Source organism: Ambystoma mexicanum, chromosome 3q (assembly GCF_040938575.1).
Source record: "Ambystoma mexicanum isolate Mex_15411 chromosome 3q, UKY_AmexF1_1, whole genome shotgun sequence".
In the NCBI taxonomy this organism is placed as follows: Eukaryota; Metazoa; Chordata; class Amphibia; order Caudata; family Ambystomatidae; genus Ambystoma; species Ambystoma mexicanum.
Window position 1 is genome coordinate 158,149,101 of NC_090926.1, and position 18,918 is coordinate 158,168,018.

Below are 18,918 nucleotides of genomic sequence, written 5' to 3' on the forward strand. Positions count from 1 at the left end.
GTTTGGCTGCTTTTACCGGGAAACTGTTACCTCCTATGGTGGCAAGTTTAAAGTTTGGGACAGAGAGGCAGTCTTTGTAAGCAGTTCTGAGGGGTCTCACGAAGGCTTGTCTATGGAATCTCTTAATCAAGTAGATCGGGGCGGCATTGTTAAGGAATTTGTAGGTAAGTGAAGTCGTTTTTAGGAGAATTTTATCTCTGGTGGAGAGCCAGTTGTTCTGTTGGTTGAGTCCTGAGATATGCTCTCTTCTGGGGATGCCTAGGGCTGCTCTCAGGGCGTTATTCTGGAGAGTTTGTAACTTGCTGGTGGTAGCCTTGGAGGTTCCCGGGTAAAGGGCGTTACAGTAGTCAAGGCGGGATAGTATAAGGGCTCTAGCGAGTGTAAGGCAGCTAGTGTCTAACAGAAATGGTTTAGCTGAGCGGATTAATTTGCACGTGTATGCAGATGAGGATGCCAGTGAACTCAGTTGTCTTTTGAAGGAAAGGTTAGAATTCAAGTAGAATCCCAATGTTTTGACCTCCTGTCCAACTTTGATGTTGTTCCCGTCTATCATGAATGAGTTATAGGCCGGGCTAAGTTTCTTTAAACTGTGCGTAGTTTCCATGATGATAAACTCCGTTTTCTCATCATTCAGGCATAGTCCATGAGTGGCCATCCATGCCTGGATGATGATGTACACCCTATTTAGCAAGGCCAAATCCTTTCCATAATCTCCAGAAAGCGGAAGGAGGATCTGAGTATCATCTGCATAATTAGTGTAAGTGATACCGAGATGATCCAAATCATCGAAAAGGGGCTTGGTAAATATGTTGTACAGTGTGGGGGAGACGCAGGAGCCCTGTGGTACACCACAGGTAATGGGTATGGGGTCTGCTGCAGCTGTGGGAGAAAAGACCCTCATGGTTCTTCCGTTAAGGAATGAGGTGATTCATGAAATGGCCTCGGGAGAGAAGTGTGCTGCTGTGTGGAGATGTGAGCATAGGACAGAGTGGTCGACCAAATCGAAAGCTGCAGATAGGTCAAGGAGGAGGAGCAAGGCAACTTGTCCTTTGTCCCCGAGTGTATCAATCTGAGCTTTCAGGTCGATGAGTGCAGTCTCAGTCCCATGTTGAGGGCGGAACCCTGATTGTCTGGATCCTAAGAAGTGGTGTTCTTCCAGGTGCTTCTGTATTTGTACGTAGGCGACCTTGTCTAGGATTTTTAGTAGGAAGGGAACAGTCGTTATGGGTCAGTAATTGGTAGGTATAGCTGGGTCAAGAGTGTTTGTTTTTAGTAAAGGAAGTACCCAGGATTGTTTTAGATTGGTGGGGATGGAGCCAGTAGTGAAAGTGGCATTGATCAGTTTAGTGATGAAAGGTGACAGGTCACGGGCGGCATCTTTGATGAGCAGTGCTGGGCATAGGTCTCCCTGGCAGTTGGAGGGTTTCAAGGACAAGATGATTTTTTCTACGTCGAGAGTATTGACGTAGAAAACTTGAAACGGGTAGGGTCTGTAGTTGTGCACTTGTCCGGGTTTTTGGAAGGGGGCATGTCTTTTAAGGCCGCTTTTTTGCTAGAGATTTTGGTTTGAAGGATCTTAATCTTATTGGCCAGGGTATTCTGAATTTCTGAGCACCAATTTATATCTTTGGTGCAGGTATCCAGGGGTAGTTATAGGGGTTTCAACTTCTTTGAGAATGGAAAAGAGTTCTTTCATGTTGGATTTGGCTGACGATATGCGAGAGTAAGTTCGTTTGGCCATGTATATTTCTTTTTTGTAGAGTGCAGTTATTTTGGATAGATTGAGTTTGTTAGCAACTGAGGGACATTTTTTTCAGGTAGCCTCGCAATTTCTCTTTTGTTGCCTTAGATTTTTAAGGAATGGTGTGTACCATTTGTTAAGGTGTGATTTCGGTTTTCTCGGTCTGAGTTTGAGCGGGGCGATGAGGTCCAGTGCTGTGGCCATGGCTTGGTTATATTCCTCGACTAGGATCTCTGGGTCCAAGTTATCCGAAAGTGTATCAAGTTTAGGGAGTAGGTTCGGGATGAGTCTTTCCTAAGGTGATGTTTTTCTTATTTCTGGTGAGAGTAGGGGGGGCCATTGTGATGGGCGGAGGTGTAGGTCTGTCGGTGGTTAACCAGAACAAAACTAGGTGATGGTCAGTCCAGATTAGAGGTGAGATATTGGTGATATTTGCTACACAATTGTGATCGGCCACCCAATCAAGTATTCTACCTTTCGAATGAGTGGGAGCCATGCTTCTTTGCGCGAATCCTAGTTCAGCAAGGGTGGCGACTATGGAATTAGATATTGGGTCTGCTGGATCGTTATAGCCTAGGTGAGGACTTGAGATGAGGTTTTGAGATTACTAGTTAGAATGGCGTTAAGGTCTTCATCGAAGGTGCCGATGGGTCCTGGCAGGAGGTAAATCAGATGGATGGTAAGGGTTTGGGTATTAGTGAGTGGGACTTTGACTGATAAGATTTCGCAGGATTGGACATTGGTGGGAGTTGCTAGTCTCATGGGTAGACTAAGTTTATGTATAATGGTGAGATATATGGCAGGAGGGGACCATCAGGGATTTTGAAAGACTTGGGGAGGAGGCGGGATTGCATGGGGGCCAATTTGTTACGTACCACAGGTTGGTGCGAAAAATTCGGAAAACGTGGCCTGAGACAGTGCTGGCGGAAGAGCCAGACGCCATTATGGAGATAATATATGATGCAGCTGAAGGGGGACATGAGATCTCTAGATTGTATGAGATGGTAATGACTAAGGTTGGGAAGGAATTGACACATTTGAGATTGGATTGGGAAGCAGAGGTGGGAGCCCAAATGGAGGACGGGATGTGGGAGCGTGCCCTGGGATACCACAAGAGGGTATCTAGGAATGCCAGACTGCAGCAAATACAGCTGTATGTAACGCATAGAGCGTATATGACCCCTCTGAGGATATCTAAGTTTAGAAGCGCTGGGAGACCGGCGTGCCCTGAGTGCGATGAGGAGAACGCTGATATGACATGTTTTGGTCGTGCCCAGTAATCGAGTGTTTTTGGAGAGAAGTGACACAAAATCTAGCAGAGAAAGGGGTCACACTCATCATGGATACGGCCTGGGCCTGCCTGTTGGGGTTTCCCAGGCCACGAAAACTGAAGCATGTTGGGAAACTGAAAGACTTGGCATACGTGCTTGCAAACCGAAGGATAGCTATGGGATGGAAAAAGTGTCATAAACCACGGCTGGAGATGTGGTGGAAGGAATTACAGAAATGGGCGGAGGCTGAAACAATGGTATGGCAGGAGGCAAGTAGCATGACTTGGGAAGAAGAAGTGGGTACCCTGATGGCATGGAAAACATCGATATCTGAACTATTTGGAACAATATTAGATCCAGAGGAATCCGATGAAAATGACACCCTGCCGCGTGTAGCAGATACTGAGTGTGAAGGACAAACAGGCTCGTAAAGAGGGGTGGGATCAGGGGGGCAGTGGGCAAAGACTAATTGATGTTAATGTAATGGTTGTGAATTGCACTGTGTGTTTGGTTTGTATTGTTGGTTGTGTTGAAAAATTAATAAAATTCTTTTAAAAAAATAAATTAAAAAAAAAAGTTTATGTAGAATGGTGACACCCCCTCCTCTGGAATTGGGGCGATCTTGTCTCAGGATGGTGTACTTGTCTAGGACTGCTAGCATGATCATGGGGCCTGCTGCAGAGTGTAACCAGGTCTCAGTAATAGCGAGGAAATCAAGGTCATCTTTGAGGATCAAATCTGCGATTTCTATAGCATGTGCTACTAAGGATCTAGCATTGATCAGGGCTCCCTTGATTTTAGAGCTAACTGTCTCTATGGAGGTAGTTGTGTTTTCAATAGTGCTTGTGTGGCGTTTATCTTGAGTTAGTCCAGGAGTACTCTGGCTAGGGTGGATGAGTATGGGACTGGAGGTGAGGTGGTAGTGTGGGTTAGAGGTTTTAATGTTGGGGCTAAGTTGAGGCAACTGCTTTGCGGACTTTTGTGAGGTAGGCAGCGAGCGGGCGAGCGGCTCGTAGATCTTAGCTAGTCTAGCTCTAAGTCCTAGGTTCCTATCTATGGTAGTACGAAGGAGACTACGTAGTAGCTGAAAGTTGGCTAAGTCTGTGTGGGGTGGAATCTGGTCGGTGAGCATAGTAGGAAGAGGCAATTTGGACAATTGTGCTGCCATCTTAAAATGAGTAGCTAGGTTCAGGAGGATGAGGATAGAGGCGCGTACGCTTGTAGTAGGTAGATACATTCTAAATAGTGTTGAAGGTATGGGCTAGGTATAGGTAGGTCTTGACTGAATAGGCGCTAGTAGACCAGTGTATGCTTGCCCTCTGAGCCTGAGGGGGGGGGGGAGGAGGCTACACAATCAGGTAGGGTCACTAGGTTGCTAAGTTTGAGACATGGCAGCAAGGCTAAATGCATCTCGGTTTGAGCGAGGCAATAGGTCTAAATATATCAGAGTTTGAGATAAAGCAAGATGGCTGAATACATCTAGATTCGAATTTAAACAGTAGGGCTAAATATGTCTAGATTCGAGAACTGGTAACATGGCTAGATACATCCAAATTCAAGATCAAGCGGCATCTAGATTCGAGTTTAAACAGTAGGGCTAAATACATCTAGATTCGAATTTAAACAGTAGGGCTAAATATGTTTAGATTTGAGAACAGGCAACATGTCTAGATACATCTAAATTCAAGATCAAGCAGCCGTGCTAAATACATATAGATTTGAGCGTGTCAGAGGCTGAATGTGCAGTACGACAAAAGGTGTAAATGTGGCCGGATAGCAAAAGAGCATAGTGCATCTCTGAATCAGATTTAGTGGTCAGGAAAAGATACACATTAACAGGCAAGTTAGATCTAACGCACGTCAGACACGTGAGGTAGAATCGGTAGATATTATACAGTGATTAGAACGAGAGTGGGCAATGTCTTAGTGATCGTTGACAATGATAGTCGTCAGGAGTTAGAGAGTAACCATCGTGCACAGAGTTACCTTATGAGTTGTAGAGTATGGCACTGGTGTATTCGCAGGTTGGAGAGCAGGAACAGCCGTGGCAGGCGAGGGTGGCTCCTATTATGCTACTTGTAGCGCCATGGAGCGAACAGGGGCAAACAGGGGCATGTGTGGTATGGTTGGTATAACTAGCATGTGTGTTCAAAAAGTGGATAGACTCCTGGTCTACGAATTGAAGCAATTGTTACATATAGACATTGAAAAGGCGAGAAGACCGGGCTGAACCCCAAGGGACACCACATAGCCAATGGCTTCTAGATGAAAGAAATACTCAGATGCCGCTGCAGAGGCTAAACCGTATGCATGCAAAGGATAGGCCCGAAAGGTATCGCAAAAGATAATGAGCGATAACTAGAGCTCATATTCATGTTTATTTGGCAATAGGCCAGAAGCAGATCAAACATTGTAAAACACTTTGCAGGCCCCACGGTAGGTAGCAATTCCACTATATTTGGTAAAGGTGTTCCGCCACCTCAATATTTTACTGTTCAATTCCCAGTAATATACACATTCATATGTTGATGTCCTGTTTTTGTTCCAGTACTGCAGGATACAGCCATTCAGATGACCCCAACCTGTATCACACCACAAAGCATCACTTCCGGCTCCACTGTTGGTATTCCTTGCTATTTGGAAAAGACCAACGGGTAGGCTATGCCTGCACCAGCCCTTCTTCTCAACTGTACCCACTGATGCACAATTTTAATTTTGCTTCCAGATCTCAATTACACATTTGTCATTATTCTTCCCAACCTACCACACTTGTGTCCTTATGTGCAACGTACAACGTGCACATTGTTGCGTGATCATTTTACTGCAGCGTGACCTACTCACAGCCCAGAATATTTTTTCGGGCTGCATTCAAACTCACTGGGATTGTTGATAAGGTTCAATCAGAACAGAAATGCCCACATTCAATACCCCTCTGGACACTTTTGGGGTACAATAGCGTAAGGACACTCTGAATGGAAGAGTATTTCAAATTTCAAGCCACTTGCAACTACGGCATTCCACAGAAGCCCTTTTTTCGTCTCACCTGTTAAATAATGTCATCATCCTCATTCCTACTCTCTTTTTAATGACCCATAATTCTGATATTAGGTGTCACCCCCTTGTACTTCTTGCCCATGCAGGCAAAACTACCCTTTACACCACCCTTCTTGCAGTACACCTTAACAATAGGAAATACCCCAGCACTGTTTGACCTGACACCCCCCAGCCCCCTACTGAACAAATCATACAGCCTCCAATTTTGGGTTGGTACACCATGGCATGTATTCATCGTACATCGCTACAACAAAGAGCCATGTATATGTGCACCCCAATTTTTGCATGTTCCCAAGTGGGAGAATGTTTAATCTGGCTTTGCTTCCAACTATGATATTTACTGCTGTTGAGGTAGCAAGATGGCGCAACTGGAATAGTGAGCTTTAGGCAAGCCTTCTATACAGTAATGGAGTTTGCTGGTTTCCTTGATGTACTTCGCTAGGGCTTTTCAACAAGGGTTTGGGGTTCTCCTCTCCTGTTGTATATTAAGAACAACCTTTCGATGTTGTAGGGCATCGCTCCAAGGAACTTATATATTAAGTCCTTTTTTTCTCTCCACATTTCACAAAAACAAACATCCAGTCAAGAACAATGAAATATGTTACTATTCGCCCATTTCCCCGGCCTTCCATGAGATCGCCAAGCTGTAAATAGCATCCAACAGATGCATTCATCATGAGGAATCATTAATAGATGCAAGTAAGTGGGACAGTAAGTCGTCCGACTACAGTGTTGGCCTCCAGCAATCCCAGAGCGCTCAGTCCTGGAGGGCATACCGCGTTTAGTCGTCTCGGTCTCCTACACCGATCAAGGACCCCTAACCACTTGCAATCTCCTAGGATTGGAACACTGCTCAGCTGCTTTCCACTCCACTATATACCAGACTTTAGCCATCCATATTTCAGCTTGAGGTTCCACAACAGCATTCCAGAGTGGGGATAGCGTGCTTTTTAGTGCTGAAAGAAGGTCAGTGACAGTGATCAACTTACCCATCGAAGAATACACAGGGTAATGTCCTTCAGGGGAGGTACCCAGTGAAAGGAAAAGATAATTTGGAATTTCTATATTTGTTATAGCTTTTATGGTAGACTGCAATTCCAGACAAAATTATTTCTTAAAGCAGGAGAGACCCAGAGTATATACAATAGTGCACTTCCCTTCCACAATCCCTCCACCACTTGTTTAAGTATGTAGTCGGGTATTCAAACATTGTCACAGGAATAGTGTACCACCTGTATGTTATCTTAATATCTTAATTTGAATCTCGGCGTGCAGAGCGAGGCACCGGACTGTCTACATTGACTAGAGGCCAACTCCTCTTCACCAACTGGTGCCCGAAGAAGCTTTTCCCAAGCCATTGTATGATTTAAATGGACTCCTGCTGTGTCCGTCATCAGTAGCTCATCAAGTCTGGAGATTAGGCCACTGCTAGAGTCTGCCTGTTGCAGGCACCTTTCAAACTCTGTAGGTTCTCCAATGTACCCCGCTTTGTTGATTCTCAGTGACAGAATTGGTAGAATTTAAACCTATTGACAGAGAATACTGCGTCCACTGTTCAAAAGATTCCTTTATCCCCCCCCTTTTTTATTTTTAATGGTCTCAGTTTCTACAGCCCTTGTTTTCCTAGTTACGAAATGTGGTGTCGGTCAGCCCTGTTGAAAGTCCCTGTTTGCAGTTTGCAATTTAGTGGGGGTAGGAAAGGGAGCAATGTTTAGTCATGCCTTCATAGGTCTCAAAGTACTCCAGTTAAAGTAGGCAGATATACATTCTGGACCCTCTGTTTTTTTAATCGAAACATGGTTGCATCCAGATATACTTCCCCACAATATTCTATTCTGTAAATAAACAGGGTTTCTCAATCCATTCCTGCATTCATGCAGGGGTTTTAGTTGTGAAGATTTGTAATGTTTAACGATGGTCGCCTCTGGCTTAATAACCGAATAAGGACTTATTCATTCTAGGTTTTCTCCCCCTGCATCCATATACAATTCATAAATTGGACCTGAAGTCCAAAATAAAATCCATTATATCAAGGGACTAGAATAAAGTTTTAAAAAGGCATGGAATTTGGGTTAAGAAAATTCTTGCCCAACCATGATACGTAAAGATATTTCCACTTTGCTAGGGCCCGTTTGATTGTATGAACTACTGATTTATAATTTACTTTCTACCACTGAGTCGGATCAGCGGTCAGATTCTCTCCTAAGCACTTTATCGAAATGTTGGACAATCCAAAGGGGATTCACGTTTAAGGAAGCCTTTACTGTGAATCCAGAGGCTGTGCCAAAGTCCTGAATCTCATTCAGAACCATCTTAAAGGAGCACTGTGGCTTGAAAAGTGCAATGATGACATTGTCTGCGAATAACAGTACATTAGAATTTTCCCAGTTCTATGCTTGTGATCTTGTAATTCCACTTTATTCTTTACACGAATGGCTCAATTGTCACTGCAAAAAGAAGAAGGGACAGAGGACACCCCCCTGCCATGCACTCCTCCTCAAAGAGACTGTCTCACAGTTGGTTGTTGATTCTAATTTTCAGGGTGGTGTTTAAGTAGCTAAGACATATGATATTAACTTTAGGTGTAGACTAAAACTTATGAAGAACCTTTATGAGAGCATTCTAGTCTACCCTGTAAAATGCTTTCTCCGCATCAAGAGAAAGTAACAGGGCATGACTTAACAGTTAAGTAGCTTTGTCAATAAGGTGGAGAACACGTTGGATATTATCAAATTTGTTTCCATCTGAGACATTCCAATTGACTGGGGTCCATCGAATCCAGCATTATGTCCTCATAAATGTTAGCAAGAATGTGTGTGTAGATCTTTGATTCCACGTTTATTAATGGATTGTGTCTATATGATTAACATTTTTCAGGATCCTTCCACATTTCGCAAATACTGTTATATGGGCTTCTGACTGTGCCAACTCATTACCATCCTTAAATTAATTGAAAGGTTCTGACATTGGGAGTTCAAAAGTGGATCCCATCTTTGTATAACAGGTTACTGAACATCATTCAGTCCAGGACTTTTACTAACCATCAATTTAACGGTGGAAAGACCTTCCCGTGGAGTAATAGGCTCCTCCATTGAGAGGTTCCTCCATTAAATCTCTTTGGGGTCAAAAGGGACCTTAGGCAGCACAATGGAGTCTAAGTGGACAATTAGTTGGGCAGCATATATGCTTTCTGGCTTGCACAGAGACTCAAGTAATCAAGGCTTCCAATTTTTGTTTCCTAGTACTTGTCTTTTTGCTATTTTCATCAATGATGGTTTACATAGGTTTTCGGATCTTTTGCCCCTTAGGTTTGTAGGCTAACACATCCGCTCAGTCTGACGCCATAGTCGCGCCACCCACCAGTTTTTTTTCAGAGTTCTAAATTTCTGCCAGGCCAGTTACCAGGGAAGTGGCTCAGCAGGCCAATACTCCTGGCAGATTTTACCGTTTGAAACTTGCATTCCAGGTGACGGTATGTATGGGGTAAAAGACTTTCATGTACCAGGAGTATCCCCAAACCTCCTTCCCTTAACAGAAGTAGCCACCTGTTCCAACATCGACCTCATTCGGAATCGTACAAAAATGACGACCTGGGAATTGCGACGGCCGAAAATGCAGACTTTTTTTTTGTAACCCCCTCTTACACCACATATATATATGTGGGGGGGGTTTAGAGTATAATATTAATATGGGGGGGTGGCAGCAGGGCTCTCCCCCTGCATATATATATGTGGTGTAAAGGGTTAAAAAAGAAGTCGGCATTTTCGGCCGTCGCAATAATCACATAGATCTCCCCATTCGTGTGCCATTTTGGTGTCGCTGGCCCTCTTACCAAAATTCCCTATCTCTGATACTTTTAAGTTCAGATTGTCAAAAGTCGTTATCTTTACAATAAATGCTTGCAGCTTCAAATGTCTTCTAGTGTCCACTTGGGAAGAGATTGAGCCAGGCTGTGTCATCTGTGCAAGAAGAGCATGGTAGACTTAGCTAATCCAATTTCAAGACATCCCCAACCTGACAATGGAAGCTTGCAATCACAATTTGATGGGAATAAAATAGTCAGTAGTGGAGCTAACAGACAACCAGGAATACCCTCCCGAAGAGCTCAGAGGGTTGGGGCGGGTATTGTGGTCCTCTCCTTTTCCGATAGCTAGAAGAGAGTATAGACAATCCGATGTACAAGTAGGATCATATGGGCAATCCCTCAAACTATCAGATGATATCCCTGCTCGATACCCTTCACAAACATCGATGAGACGGTTCTGCTGGGGAGACTTGAGAAAAGGTATACTGAGAGAACACTTATTTGCCGGTAGTTGTTCGCAAAAGAATAGCCATTATTAAGCAAATATTTCACCCAAACCTCCTGGTTGAAAAATGTTATTCCTAGCCACCAGGCGTTGCATATGGCCTTTGTAGACCTGGAAATAGCCTTTGATACAGTCACTTGGGCAACTCTACATGAATACTCTGTCCCACCGGATTTGATAGAATCCATCTATAGCAATATTTATGCTGTATTACATTGAGGCCCTAGAGGTGAAAGAATGCACCTTTCCAGAGCCCAGCGATCAAGCAGAGCTCCGTTTTGGTTCTGCTACTATTTTCCCTATTAATCAATGATACTGCCCAAATCATTGCAAGGGTGGTGGTGGATGCTCAGTCATTCAATGGGGGGAAAAATTAGGGTGTTTTCTGACAAAGCTGTCTTGGTCACCAAAACCCTGAAGGGCCTGCAGAGCCAGTTCTTTTCTACCAAATATGCTCCAATAAAGAACTTACAGTGAATGCGATGAAACCCTGTCATCAAAAGTGACCCCCAATAACGTCACCGGATGTATACAGTTTAGCAGTGGCACAGTTGATTGCGGCCGAATTGACTGGTCAATTTGGCCGCAAAGCCAATTTTGCTGCAGCCAAATCCAGCCAAACTGAAACCCCCCACGGACCCCCTACTTACCTTTTCGGCGCAGGGTCTGCTTTTCTTTTTTTTTTCTTCTTCCCGTCCCCCACCTCCAAACCTCTGGAAGCCAAGGACACCCTTGTTACCCCCAGAGGCCATCGCTATCAAACATAAGGAGCGGGGGACACCCCCACTCCCCATGTTTGGTAGTGATTATCCAAATTAATCGTTTCCAAACGATCGAATGGTACTGGCCAAATTCGGACAGATTTACCATACAGTCAATTAGAAACGATCTATTTGGGTAATACCAAACCACCACCTTGGATAATGTCCTCTTAGAGCAGGTGAAGTATTTAGTTGACCTGGGCATCTGGAAGCGTCTTATTCTTTTATTATTATTATGGTATTTATTGAGTGTAGACCTAGCTTCGAGCAGCAACTGAATGCTTTACAGAGGTATACACCAATACAAATACACAACAGAGTGCTTTACAGAGGTATACAACATTACAGATGCATAACGGAGCATTTTTTACAGGTAACAACAGAACAGATATATATCGAGGGTAGGCTACAGAGGGGCACAGAGGAGGGGTACAGCTATACCGGGTGCAGCGATGAGAGGGGTAGGAGGTGTCTAGCAAGTAACGTGGCACGGGGGACATTGTGATGGCCTAGGTGTTCAGGAGAAACTCCTTGGAGAGGTGGGTCTTGAGTTCTTTTCTGGATTGTAGGAGTGCAGGGGAGCGTGTGATGCTGAAAGGGAGGAGGTTCCATAATCTTGGGGTGTACGCAGAGAAGACTTGTTTCCTAGTCCTTTCCTTTTGCAGCAGCGGATTGCAAGTCTGTATGTGTCCTGGCTTCTGGTAGTTTGCTGTCCGGAGATGCTGAGTTTCCCTGCGAGGTAGCTGGGTGAATTGAGGGCGACTGTCTTATACATGATGCAGCAAGACTTGAAGTTTATTTGTGTGTGCAGTGGGAGCCAGTGAAGGTTGATGAGGGTCGGGTGATGTGGTTGTTTCTACGTAGACCCTTGATGAGGCATGCGGCTGGGTGTAGGGCACTTCTCAGAGGCACAAGGGGTGATGACGGGAGCCCTTTGAGGAGTACACTGCCCCATCAAGGTGGGATAGTACAGTGCTTGAATGGTGGATCTAAAGCTGTCCAGAGGGAGGAAGGGCTTGACTTTTCACAGGCGGGAGAGCTGATATCAAGCTGTCTAAGTTTTCTTAGCTATGCGAGTCTTGCGGGAGGGGAGTTAGGCGATGTGGAACAAGAGGGACTTTGCACAGGAGGTGAGCTCGAGTGTGAAGCCTTCAGAGTTCATGTTCGATAGCCAGGTCTGTATGTCAGGGTGTTCTGTGTTGTTGGTGAGGAGTAGGAATTTGATCTTGAGTTGAGTTTCAAGTAGGCACTGGACCTCCAAGACGGGATCAACAAGAGGCAGGTTTTGAGCCTATGGATGTCCTTGATGGAGTCGCTCTTGAGGTATAGCTGTGTGTTGTCAGCATATCGGTGGATGTGGATGTTGTGTGTGGCTAGGAGGACTCCCAGCGTAGCAACACTAAGTCGGGAAATCGGCAACTCAAGAGCAAACCCATATGAAAAACCTGGAAACAACAATGTCGAGGGAGGCTGTAAGCATGTGTAAATCAACCGCTGCCCCCCCGCCCCTCCCCCATCTCTCATTGGGAGTGGACAAGTTATTGGGCTAGGCATGGACATGGAGGGCTGCGTACATAATAGCCTCAAGGTGCCAAGTCCTCGAAATTATTCTGCCGACTTGTTAAATGTCCACTTATTCTTTTCAATTCTCATGTATAAGTTAATTGTACCTTTAATATGTCCAATGTTTTATCTTATATCTGAGACGCAGCTGTCTGTTTTTAAGATGCACACTTGTGATGAACTATGGCTCTTAGTGATAGCTTCCAACTGCTTTTGTTTCTAATGTATTATATACTTTGCACACAATAGATGATATGAATTAAAAAACAAAAATGGCATAACATGACCTATGCTTCGGTTTTAAGTATTTTGTGGAAACAAATATAAACGGTATGATGTTTGGTATGGATCAAAACGATATGGTCCAGAAGAGTGTTTGGAGCTCCTGTATGGGCCAACCTTTGCCAGGGCTTCGACCAAGAGACCAAGTGAAGGCCTGCGCAAGGTCAAGGAAGATTACATAAATGTGCCCCAGACTCCGCACATACCTTTAAATCAGTCATGATTGCAAAACAAGGATCTACCACTTTGTGACGACAGCGGAACCCAGCGCAGCTGCCAGAAAGGATGATTCCAGAGCCATCAACCAATGTCCCCTGACGGAACAGTATACTCTAGGAATTTATATAGCCCAGCCATTCCCAATAACGATCATAAAAGTGCTGTGATGTTCGATGGTAGCATTTTGACCTATTGGCCGGAAAAAGGGTAATTTCAGATGTTAACCTCTTTACAGCTAATAACATGATAATTGCAACAATAAATCGGGTCATTGCCCTGGCAAAATTTTGGCCCGAGAGGGGCTTGGTATCAAGGACTCTGGTTAATTCCTGAGTCGGTAGGTCAATAAACAAGCAATAGGTTATATTGGCATTTGTTGCCATTGAGCATGGAGAGGCCCTTATGGGTGACTAAGCAAAGCAAAGGAGGAGATAGCTTTAGATTTAATCTTAGCCTCTGGCATTGTTCTGGGCAACTCTCCAGACCACCGTTCTTCACCTGCCAAGCCATTACAATATGGACCATATACAAATCAGGCTTGGTCTACCCCAAATTAGGCAGTCCAGCCTGAACTGTTTGGTCACATTCCTTCTGCACGAGACCACAAGCATCCCCAGACATGTTTCGGCACTTTGGGGTTGCACCGTCAAGGCATCTGGACTAGCAAGAATAGACGGCACTGCCGTATGATGCCACGTATCATGGAGAATGCAATGCGAGAAAACGCAGTCTTCAAAAACCTGCACATGCTCTGAATGTACTAACAGTGCCGGCAGACTGCCACCCAGCAAGCCCCTCATCATTGCTGCCCACTTCCTAAGCATCCAGTGTAATAAGAGGACTCACACTAGCCTTTAAATTGGGCAATGGTGAGTAATCGGATATCAAATTGGACTGGGCCATAAGCTTTGGAAGTTTTGATTAGGGCTCAGAAGTGGTTCCATGTGTTAAAATCGCGGCATAAATTGCAGTTTAGACAAAAAAAATTCAGGACAAAAGGGTTGTGGTTTTGCCACTGCAATAAATGCAAAGGATGCGGGTGACACACCCGCAACCCCCAGACCCAGTATACAATTTAAGAGGAGCAGGGACACTCCTGCTCCCCTTAAATGGTATAATGGGATACACCTTTACCGGGTCAAACCACAGCATTTTTGCATCGATTTTTTTGTAAAGGTGACATTTTGGCCATGATTTTATTTCTGCATACCTCAGAAGTATGGAGGCTACACCGATTCTCGTTTTGTAAAAGGCCTCTCCAGCCTGTAGGTCGAGTAGAAGACATTTCCAATACTCAAGCTCTCATGTGGGTCCCACTTTGTCAGAAACCATCCACGATCTCTCCAATGATCTGGAATCAGCATGCGAAAGACTTCTTCTGTGAGGACTGGTCACCAGAGGACGGGCAGTTTAGGAGTTTGCAAAGAGTTTCCAGTGTCTACCTGGTCACACCAGTCTCTGTACTTCTTGAATTCAGCAGGGCCTGGAATTTGAGGTCATGACCTAACCCGGTCCAATACGCATATTACAAAGAGCAGGCATCCAGTCTCTAAATGAGCAGGCTGGGCAGATTGCAGCTTAGAGCTAAAAATATAAATATGCAAAACCCTGCTTTGCATCATACATAAAGCAACCATATTAGCATGCTGTGCTTTCATGCTACAGAGTCTGGGTATAATTGTACAAAGCAGAAGACAAAACAGCCCAGAATAAAGTGGTGGGCTGCAGGTGAAATATGCAATTGGAAGAAAACTAGGGAAAAGGGTCACAGGTGATGCTGGCACATAAAATATTTCATGCCATTTATTTACGTGCTAATCGATTTATACATTAGCAAAATAGCTATTGTCAAAAGCATTTGCACTGGACGTGTTAAGGCATGAAGTGTGGTTTTCCTTTTTGGCCGATTCAGGTATAGGTGCAGTCATTGTACCATGTATTATGTTATTTCATAGTGGCACCACTGAACCTAGGCAGTGCCAAAGCAAAGAACAGACATTACGCTTCAAATGCAGATAAAGATGACAGCGTAAATGCAGATAATCATGACAGTGTCGTCGGGGTAGGCGGAGAAATACAAGGTTGTGGGAGTCCCCACAAAGGTCCTGCTGTGCGCACACACATGTGGCTGTAAAGCAGTTTCCCAGAGCCAGAGAGGGCAAGGCGTCCCCTATCCACACATTATGCAGGCGAAAAGCCACTAGTCTGCCTCGCACTGGGGTAAACCCAGTCTCACAGGGCGGCCCTCCCCCCGCCACACTCCCATTCAATCCCAGTAAACAAAGCGACCTCCGCACCACAAACTATTAATAGCCGCGCAGTCTGCTGGGCTCTTTAAAACTGTGCCATTCACATGGAGTAGAAGCCGGGCGCAGCGAGGCTCTTCCCCCCGGGGTGCGTGCAGCAGAGAAGCGACGATTCCCGGCATGCTTGAGGGGCGGGAGGGGGCGCTGGAGTGGAATCAAAATGACGAGACACAGCTGATCGCCGTCAGAATGTAAGATGTGGCGAGTGGCATCAATACAAAAAGAAAGCGAGTTTCACACCCCTAACCCGGTGGCACAGACACACACACGTGTGATCGTACACACACATACGGATATCTACATACTATACAACAAAACATATGAAAATAACTTCTACGTAAAACGGGAGATCAGAATACGTCATTGCAGCTAACATGCCTCGTACAAAAAATGCATGAACGCAAGACATCTGGGTGCATGTTCACACACTGGCATCTTGTGTATGTAGATATACACATTATGCACAGACCTACAAACATAGATATAGGTTCAATAAAGTCACAATCAAATAGCCCACATGCACCGGAGGCCGATCCGTGCCCAACAGAAAGAGCTGCCCACCAGGAAACCATCACTGTTCAGCTAACGGGAACACCAGCGTTATGCCAAAAGGCTGGGTGACAGCAAATATATATACACACACACACTGCCGTATCCGTATCCCAAAATGCCATGTCTGCACAGCAGCCTATAAGCCCCTGATCTGATCAGCTTCGGGTCCTCCCCATCACGCCCAGCTCCGGTCTCCGTGTCTGGCCCACTACATGATCCTTTTAGAGTACGCTGAGCAGAGACGCCCGTGACAGTTTTAAACGTCAAGATTTGGACCCCCTTTTGTAAGGAGAACGTCTGCTCGTTTTTTTCAGAGACCCACCCACCCCCCTGCCGCCCCAACGCCAGGTAAGCATTTTAAATGACCGAGTTCGGCTTAAGCACACACGTCCCTGGTTGGTTTCTATTTCCCGGCTTTGCACCAACAAAGAGAGGAGTCTTTTTTGCAGCCTCGCTGCAATTCTTACATCATAAAGGACCTGAAATACGCACAATGCAGAAATACACCCCCCGGCGTTATAAAACGGCGTCTAATTAACGGGAGCAATTATAACGGGGGGAGTTGAGGGACCACGTATCGTACTCGTGCACGCATTCCTGTTTTAAATGGAACTCTGAGCTTTGCTCCAATCCAGCCTTTTAGCACAACAATTGCAATTCCAGGAAAGGGAGCATGCATACATACTTGTTTTTTTTCTAGCCGACCTCTCCCAGGAGTTCAAGCTTCCACGGAAACCCGTCAACGGTCACGAGCAGCGGGGCGAGATTTCTTCATGGGCGAGTCTTGGAGCAGCGATATCGCCTTCCTTGGGGGCTGGAGAGGTGGGGATGGAGGGTACACTTCGAATGTAGCCGGGTGTCCATAGAGAGTGAGCAAGCACGGAGCTTTCCGTTCCATATAGCTACTCTATAGCACGCATTCGCCTACTGCTCTCGGAAGGGAGGTGGCACGTATAGGTTTTCCAGTGGGAAGCAACGAGTTGTGGGGGAGTGGAAACGGGAGGACTCAGGAATCCGACTCATTGAAGGGGAAAGCGGATGATTGTGCAAAATCTCATTTTTTGTTATAGTTCCTCTTCCCCATCCCCCAAGAATGTACCCTTAAACTGATCTCTCCCCTCTGGTGAATAAATGTATTGTTTTTTAATTGCCGTTTCTCCCTCTCTAAATCCGATCCAGGATGTTTTAATTGCGTTTCGTTGTGGGGTTAGCATTTCTGAGCGCGCTCGGCCTTTGCGTGGTGGATGGAATTGGGAACTTTAAATAAATAATAAGTATGAGGGGAAAAATCAGACTGGGGAATCCAGCCTCCCCTCTACCCAGGACGTCTGATCCTCCCCCGACACAATGTAACAATGGGCTCCGAAGGTTACGTTGCCAGCTCTTATAGCCACTGTGACGTGCCGTGGCGCGGTGTGGGTCGGGATATGTAGTCTTTGTCATGTCTAGGAGCAGGGGTTTCTGGGTACAATTGTCCTACAAAAGGCCAGGGGATGGCGTGGGAGAGGAGTAGCGGCTGTGCAGGCAAATTCTTCTCAGGACGTGCTACAAGACTGCGCTTAGAGAAACAAGCAACGGGAAAGCAAGCGACGATTTCAATGATGAATCGACATCCTTATGAATTTTTCTTCGGGTAAACAGCACTGGTCGCCTCTCTTGCTGAAAACAAGGAAAACACATGCGCACAAAACATGTGTAGGTGCTTCCATATTCCAATAATTTAATTATTGCAACATATATAAGATACCACACGCGAACAACGTTTGAAAAACAGCTGCACGTGATTAGTGGCCTAATGTTGTTTTTTCTTCTTTTAATAATCATAGTTTCTTGAACGTTTAAATAGAAATCGTCTCTAAAATAAAAAAAAAACACATTTTTCAATAGTAGGCGTGTTTGTATTATAACGTTCATTTTCGTCAAAATTAAAAAGAACTACATAATCAAAATTTCCTGTAAAAATGGGGTTGGCAAAACTGGTCAATAAAAACTCCACTCTTTAATTCAAGTTTGACATGACCCTGGGTTCTTCTGTGAGAAACCACAGGTAAAATGTAGGTGTCTTTGTTCCATCTCTAGTTGTACACTGTGCCTTAGAGTAATACGCACAGACACTGGCCCCATTCCCCTGCTATATCCCTCTGGTACTTCTAAACGGGTGCCACCCTTCCAACTCACAGCGTACTCGGTACCAACACCAGCTCCACATACTAACCACCATGGATGAAGTCTTCCATGGTGCCCCTGGGACCACAGCGCTGTCCCGCTGGGTCCCTCCTCCTTTGTCCAGCTTCAATGACAGCTCACACCACCCAGCCTGCGAGACCTGGGACCACGGCTCCGTCCAGCCTAGCCCTGTTCACAGGGAGGATAGCTCAGCGGCAATGTGCTCGCGTTGGAAGCAAGACGACACGGAGCAAGACAGGTTCGATCCTCGGGTCTGCGCTTAGAAACCTCTGGGTATTAATTAAGCACGTTATAAATGACCCATCATATCATACCAATCCCTGTCAGCTGTGATGTGGGGTGGAGGGGGGCACAGCACACCGTGGCGTGCCGAGCTGCCTGGCAAGAACGGAGACACACATGGCAATGACAGTGTCAGAGCGGAGACTGCCTTGGCAGGCTTTCTCGCTCTCATTTATTTATCCCTCTCGCATGGTCCTTCCCCACACGTCATCCTGCACATCATGTGACTATCATATCCCTCCCCAGCTTGGACGACAAACAAATAAACTTTCCAATTATTGCAGTAGTCTCTGGGCGGGTTTCCCGGGGCATCCCTCTTGTGTGTTCCTGCTCACTCTCGCCGGTAAATGCAGTTTAGGATGTATCCTTGAAGTCGAGTGGCGGGTACCA

General features: G+C 45.4%; 1 protein-coding gene across 7 annotated transcripts in view; it reads right to left on the reverse strand.

Moving 5' to 3' along the window:
- The window catches only part of CSRNP2 (cysteine and serine rich nuclear protein 2), a 214,644-nt gene extending 197,228 nt beyond the window's left edge, over positions 1-17,416 (reverse strand). For 4 of the 7 annotated variants that reach the window (XM_069653379.1, XM_069653375.1, XM_069653378.1 and 1 more), the window contains exon 1: positions 16,745-17,402. The gene's annotated coding sequence lies outside the window, so the exon portion shown is untranslated. Of the gene's footprint in view, positions 1-14,411; positions 16,371-16,744 lie in introns of those variants that run through there. The other 3 variants (XM_069653377.1, XM_069653374.1, XM_069653376.1) reach the window with 2 other exon arrangements.
- Positions 17,417-18,918: the final 1,502 nt, after the last annotated feature.